The sequence below is a fragment of the Cicer arietinum genome, chromosome 1 (assembly GCF_000331145.2).
Source record: "Cicer arietinum cultivar CDC Frontier isolate Library 1 chromosome 1, Cicar.CDCFrontier_v2.0, whole genome shotgun sequence".
Taxonomy (NCBI): domain Eukaryota; kingdom Viridiplantae; phylum Streptophyta; class Magnoliopsida; order Fabales; family Fabaceae; genus Cicer; species Cicer arietinum.
The window spans coordinates 25,656,842-25,664,633 of record NC_021160.2 but is presented as its reverse complement, the minus strand read 5'-3'; the positions used below and the strand labels follow the sequence as shown (position 1 = coordinate 25,664,633).

General features: G+C 29.3%; 1 long non-coding RNA gene across 5 annotated transcripts; it reads left to right on the top strand.

Moving 5' to 3' along the window:
• The first annotated feature begins 772 nt into the window (after positions 1-772).
• Positions 773-3,142, top strand: LOC101499431 (uncharacterized). 5 transcript variants are annotated; one of them, XR_012163067.1, is made up of 7 exons: positions 775-1,165; positions 1,247-1,317; positions 1,441-1,635; positions 1,723-2,127; positions 2,386-2,478; positions 2,580-2,733; positions 2,925-3,142. It is a non-coding gene; the product is annotated as an uncharacterized lncRNA (long non-coding RNA). The 5 variants fall into 5 exon arrangements; XR_012163065.1 differs by having other exon boundaries at positions 2,917-3,142; XR_003473619.2 differs by lacking the exon at positions 2,925-3,142 and having other exon boundaries at positions 776-1,165; positions 1,723-1,805; positions 2,016-2,127; positions 2,580-2,790.
• The last annotated feature ends 4,650 nt before the right edge of the window (positions 3,143-7,792 follow it).

Genomic DNA, 7,792 nt, shown 5'->3' with positions numbered 1-7,792 from the left:
TTCCGGACACTCCTTAATGCGGATTATTTGAAATTTGAATAAAGAAAAATATCATAATAACAAAAAATAATAATAAAAAAAAAAGAAATTCCGTTACGTTTCTAACAAAATTGTGGTATCGAATTATGTCTAAAAAGTCGTATAACCAACCCACTGAACAATCTTTAATGTTTTTTTTTCTCAATAAGTCATTAAATGCACATCTCTTACTATTATAACATTTAATTTAATGATAATTAATATTTAAATATTTAATAATAATAACAATTAATGATAATTTGCCACGTATATTTTAAGACGGAGAACCATTGATTTGTAAATAATGTTGATGTAGTTATGGATATACTTTTAAACTTTAAACGTATATTGACTATAAAAAAATGGTATATACTTTTTTATGGTATATAAAAAAATAGTATAAAATATTATGTACTTTTTTATGATATAATATACATTTTTGACATTCGTGTATTTTGAAGTCTGAAGCGAAATGATTAGCATTTTTTTTATATTTCTAAATATATGAAATGGACACTACAAAAGTCTTCATTATTTATGGTAAAGATTTAATGGTAAATAATTAATACTCCTTCAATCCTTAATCAATAGTCTTCTTTTCACATTCCAATAGTTGTATATTTGAAAAGGAAAAAATAACATTTTAATCCTTCAATCTACTGTGAATATTTTAATAGTTTTTTTTTTTCAATCGTTCAATCATCGGTGAACATTTTAATAGTCTTCTTTTCAATAATTCAATCTACGGTGAACTATTTTTAAGTCTTTTTCTTTCTAGCAACTAAACTTTATTTTTTTTCTTTTTTTATTCAATTGAACGGATCTCTTGCTTCTTCTTCTTCTTCTTACTCACAATTATTACCACCACTAAAATGGTCCCCTCTTATTTTCTAAAATTTCTCAAAAAAATAAAAATAAAGAAGCTAAAAAAGAAGCAATACACTGTTACTTGATTCTTGTTCTCATCAAAACATCAAAACATGGACTTTACTTCTTTTGAATTCACCTAATATATCTTCTTTATCGATGTTTGACATATCTCTGTAATGTACAACAAGAGATAATTTTGTTTTCCTACAACATTGGTTTAGAAAGTTTCGACAGTACAAGAAAAATGAGTTCTTCATCACTAGGTAGAGATATTCAGGTAGTATTTAGTGTTATTTGAATACTATTTTAATTTTGGAGGTTATGTTGGATGATAATACATGTCTTTTTTTTTTTCTAGGCCACTTTGCTCCCCAACTCGCAGATCTCATTATACAAACCAAAACCAACATCAATTTAAAGAGAATAGCTGTGAGTACAAACATACAAAATAAATTTAATAATTCTTTTACTGTACATAACATTATGTTGTACTTCATAGAAAAACGTCTTAGTTGATATGAATAACAATGATTGCTTTGTTGATGTTTTCAGATAGAGAATCCCCTTCTAGAGTATAACACAAATGACAACTTCAAAGGAAAATTTTTGTGGTTTCATAGGTTGATTTCAGATTCAACCTATGAATTACTCACAAAATTTTGCAACTATTCCCGTATTATGAAGGAGTATCAAAGTGGTATAGTTAGTACCACTTGTTTAGAGGTTGACAAGCAATTGGCATGAGAGGTTAGTAGATATGTATTTTTTATATTCTGTTATTTGAAAATAGAATGTAAAATCCTTCCATTAAGCTGACTCTTTATTTATGTATAGGTTGGTAGCTTCATGGATGATTTTGATGTTATGCAAGAAGTCTGCCTACCCCAAATGTGTCGGATACATTGGTGGACTCCTTTGTTATAACTTCATCCCTTCTCTTTCAATCTTAATTGTCTTTTTGTTTTTTGTTCATTTTCTTATACTTTCTTTTATATTTGGTTTAGCAAGAAATAAGAAGAAAGCTTGTATAATATACTTGTATAATACACTTTATCCATTCTTTTTTAATCTTAATTGTCTTTTGTTTTATGTTAATTTTCTTAATCTTTCTTTTATCTTTGGTTTAGCAAGAAGAAAAGAAGAGAGCTTTTTTTCCCGATGAAAAAGTATTTACATACTTAAACAGAAAATAAGTACAAAAAGCTCTACAAGCTAGAATAGGCCATGGCAATCTTGCAGGTAATTTTTATGGGTTAAAACAGGTTTGTCATTAGAGTTTAAAATTTTATTATAACTTCAAAATACTTTCGTTGTCATTTAGATTGATTCAATAATGTCAAATTAAATTCAATAATTACCAAATTTGTCTCTAATATAAATTGATTTCCTAATTATCTTTCTAATTGGAAAATAAGTATAGTATATCAGATATTTTTTGTTTTGCTATATTCTGTTGGGTTTGTATTGAATGCTAATAACATTTTACTTTTATTATAGAGTTCTCGGGTATGACTTCAAGAGTGTTTATAATCCAATCATATCTCTATTAGGAACACCTATTAAATTAGGTGTAAGAGTTATGGTATATAGGTCCGTAAGTTTTTTGACTTCTCCATTAATTATTGACATCATATTATCTTTGATTTGTCAATGTCTAATATTTGTTTTAAGCAAAGCTATTGTTTGTGCAGTGGAGATCAAGAATTTGTCATTCCATTTCTTGGCACACAATTTTTATTAAATGGATTAGCCAAGTAACTTGGATTGAACATGTAACTTGGATTGAACATATCAGAGTCCTTTAGACCATGGTACATTGGAAGTGGAAGTGAAAGTGAAATAAAGGTATAAATTTATAAATGTATAAGATTTTTATTTTATGGACTCATCATTTATTATTTGTTAATGGTTGAGCTAAAAAATCATCAATCTACTTATATATCATTTTTTTGTTGTCAAACTTCTAAGTTTTACTTTCTTACTATTATAATTCATATCTTTAAAATTAATTTATTTTGATTATTTAAGTTGCGCAGTCTATCCAAGTTTACGGTGGTGACATTTTATCATTTGTCACCGTAAAAGGAGCTAATCATTCGACAGCTTCTTCACAGCCCAAACAAGCATATGTGTTATTTAAATTATTTTTAAAAAGAAAATCCCTACCAAAATTTCAGATGTAAATCTATTATGTAACACATATTTTTTATTTAATGAATGTTATATATTTTATGAGCATTATGTAACAAGCAATTAATTTGCTTATTTGCTCATATTAATTTGAATATGATATTATTTTTACAAGAAAAAGGTGCTCACTTTGTGAATAATTTAAAAAACATATAAATTATTGTTTATAAATCAATTATTGAATTTAGTACTTACTCAAGCAAATTTTAACTCATGAATTCCAAATGGCTAATAAATGAATCTCAGTGTACGTAAGACTAAATCATTAATCCCAATGGCTAATAAATGAATAAATATATCAAAAATAGCATATTGTGTATAACTCAATCTACTCTTAACTAATAATAAAAACAAAACAAAACAAAAAATTAACATATACCACCAACATCAGGTATGATATGAATAAAGAATAGAAGAGTGGTGATCGCTATTAAGATTATTTTAATTAATATATATCTGAGAAAAAAGAACTATTTTAATTTCAAATACTAGTTTACTTAAATTTGTAATTGTATTTTTAACAAATATGTTAGGACCATGTTAACCTTCAAACTTTTATTTACTCAATTGAGTTCATTTATATCATACACTTATTAAATACACTTGTATGATATTATTAATTCAATACATCAATGTTTGTCTTATGGCTCTTATAACTATAAATGCTATACAACCATACACAGTACTTCCTCAAAAACGTCATGATAACTACGAACCACAACTTTGCACCAAAAGAAAAAAAATATAGACCACAAGGATATAGATACTTTAAACCATTTATGTATCTAATCAGAATTATGTAACTTTTAATTAAAAAGTCATTTTTATCAAAATTAATTATATTTATGGCATAACCAAACATATATCAGATAGATTAGACAATAAATACACACAAAAATAGAATACTAAATAAAAAGCAACCCACTTGTTTAACTTAATAAAAAAAATAAAACAAAATAAAATAAAATACTAAGGCAAAAGTGATTTTTTTTGTTCTCTATCTCAAAATATGTTATATTTACAAAAAATATTTGTTTCAAAATAAATGTTATGTTTGATTTATAATACAACTTTAATTGATTTTTTTCTAATTGTATTTTAATAATTGTTGTGTACATATTTTTAAAATATTAATTTTTACTTTATATTTATAACAATAAATATAAATTAATAATTTGATAAAATCAACATCATTTATGTGAAATGGTTCATTACAAAGATCATTTTAATAAAAATGGAAATTATTGAATTTTGTGGATGAAATAAGTGCTTTAATTTTTTTTTTTTTTATGATTTGATGTGACTGATTCACTATTAGAAATCAGCATTTTTCCTGCGCATTTAAGCTAAAATTCCGCAAGAACATACGTTACCTGCGAATTTACTGGCGGAACTATATCCCCACGTAAAACCTTCGTGGATAATTGTTTCCTGAAGATTTCTGATTCCGCGGGTAAAGTAAATAAATTCCGCAACAAATATTTAATAAACTTAAGGCATTTTCTTACAATTTTTCATGTAGAAATATCTGTAGTACCATTCCTTCAAATACTTTCGAATGAAAATCTGCATCATGAAACAAACACATGAAATTCCACATGTAATTTCGCATCAAAATAATTTTGAAATAAAATTCCAGTTGATATTTGCTTAAATTTCCACTGTAAACTAGTTTTGCTGATCTTTTTATTTATATGAAAATTTCAACTAAAAATATATGAAAACATGATTGTAATTTGTAAATATATTTTTTAAATATTTAGTATTAGTCTTTAATTAAAATACTATTGCAATATTCCCAAAACAATTTATATTATGTTCACAATTCAAAATTAAATATTAATTAAAGCATGATCCAACTATTGCGATACTTCTAAACAAGATTTATATCATATTTGCAAATCATAACTAAATTTAGATACTGTTGCAGAGATCCCTAAAGCTATTTCATATCAAACATTCCAATCCAATACACAATGTTGAACTTGAATGAAGCTTTTCACCCGGGCTTCCATTTTCCATTTACTAATATAATAAAAGATTAGAATCTTCATGAAAACAGAATTCATGCAGATTCACAACGTTCATGTGCCTGGTCTTTCAAGAGTTGAAATCTCAGCTAAGAAGCTTCGGTTGATGCTCAATGCTCCTTCTCTGCGCGAATTCAGCTTCTTGACAACTATAAATAGATTATTCAGCTTAGGAATTCAGCTTCACAATCTATTTGATGTCATTAAAATTTACGAAGGGGCGTATAGAACTCTATCATTATAAAACTTGCGTTGATTCATCAAGAATAGGAATTTCCAAGGTTTGAGGCCAAAGATAGAGACTTGCAACTTGTTTTTTTTATTGTTTCCTGTGAGCAACTGAAGTAGTTAGTTCTTGAAGTCTAAATATATTATGAAATGACATGAGAATTGAAAGTGTAAGGGAAAATACGACGTTGAGAAAACAAAGATAACACTTTTTAGAATTGTGTAGGGGAATGTAAATAAACAATAAATCCATCAAAGAACTGAAGATCAAATGTGCACAGGAATGATAATTTTTTCACAAAATAAAACCACCAAATTCCTAAAATTCCCCTTTAATTTATAGTGATCAATTGAATTCCATGATGTTAAATGAAAATTACAAATGGGAAACTTCAATTTGCAGGTAAGTTTACTTGTACAAAAACTTAATACCAGAAAAAACAAAACACACAAAGGTGCCAGTTTGCCATTGTTTATTCAAATTGGCATACAGTTTAACAATGTATATCAAATACCACAAAAAAAAAAAATGGCCGCACCTGAACAAATCTTTAAAGACCAGGTTTTGACATGACGTCCCCTCTTGATATCGCTATCCCAAAATATACATGGAGCTGCATATTGAACATAATTTTTTATCAGATAAAAAGAGATTTTTTCTGACATCTTATATTATAAAATATATACAACTAGACTGGAAAAGAATATTTCCTTTACCTTCTTCATCAAAGATACCACAATCTTTGCAAAACACGAAAGTGTAGGCACTAAAGGTCTTAAACTCTATCATTAAGTTTTATAATGATAGAGTTCTATAATGAATTCAGCTTCTTGTTCATTTCAACCTCCTGACTGTTATGATGAAGGAGCTGAAGAAACATCAAATAGATTATTCAGCTTAGGAGTGGTCTATATGGTGTCTATATCTCTAAACATCTCAAGTACCTTTAGACTTTGCTAAATAAACAAGGTAAATAACAGTTATTATTTTACCAATTACCTAAATCTAACATGGACTAAAGATCACGTAACAAGAAAGAGGACTTTACAATGTGACATGGTTATCAAGGAACATTCATCTCTTCATTCATTGATAACTGCATAGCATGTTCTACTTCTTTCAAGAATAATCGAGTTAGATGCTTCTGACCTCACCTATATACTATAGCAGACCATTTGTTTCTAGTCATCAACTTTGTTTCCTCTATGAATCATTTGCCGTTCTGATCAAAGGAAATTAAGAAAAAGGTATTAGAAAGTGCAATGCATAGTGTTGAAATCAAATTTGATAATTGTGTTGTAAATTGCAAGAGTGAAGATTTCTAATTGCATATTGTTTGTTATCTTCCTGGTTATCAATGATAAGAGCCTTCTTGAGCAATTCAAAGTCACTTTCCTCTGTTCCAGAATGCTCTTCAAGATCCATTATCCTGAAATGCAGTGAAATCAATTTGGCATTGCACATAAGATACATCAATGTTGGTGCTCCAATTTTCCCTTATTACCTCAATATATGTGATAGGTCCTCAATTTATAAATGTGGCAATAAGAATGAATAAGAGATTAATCAACATATGATAGTGTATTTTATTGATGATAAAGGAAAATTGAGCAAAGGAAACAAGCATTCCTTTTACTCCTGAGAGCTATGCTCACTTCAATAAGAGAGAATCTTCTCTCCACTAACAATTAACAGAATTTGTTATCCCCTCCTTACCAACCTCTCTCCCCTATATACGTGATGGGGCCAGCTCACCTTTCTTGGATTTTCTAACATACACTCTCCATGCCTTAGGTGCACTATGTGTCCCACTAGACACGTCATCAATTCCTTCTTTGTCCCCATCAATACTCCCCCCTTGAGTCATATACTTGTCCTCAAGTCTAAGGGCTGGGAATTGTGTTAGCATTACAAACTCATCCTCCCACGTGGCTTCTTCAACAGGCTTGCCGTTCCAATGAATGAGCAATTGTTTGATGTCTGACCCCTCCTTAGTGATAGTGCGAGTGGCAAGTACCGCTGCTGGTTCCCATGGTGCAGCAGGGTCGCCGTCGAGTCCCGGGGGTAACTCGTTCTCAACATGGTAGTTGCCAATTGCCTTCTTAAGTAGTGAAACATGGAACACCAGATGAATGCGTGTTGTAGCAGGTAACTGGAGACGATACGCAACGGCACCAACCCGGGACGTTATTTCAAAAGGCCCATAGTATCTTGGAGCAAGTTTCGAATTGATGCGTGCTTCAACAGAATTCTGCACATGTGGCCTTAACTTGAGAAAAACCCATTCACCAATATTAAAACTCACATCTCTTCTTTTTATGTCAGCTTGGTCCTTCATGCGTCCACGAGCTCGATCGAGATGGTACTTCAATTGTCTCAAAGCCTCGTCACGATCAACAAGTTCCCTTGTCACAACTTCTACCTTGGTCTCCCCTCGAAGGAACCGCGTGAGGGC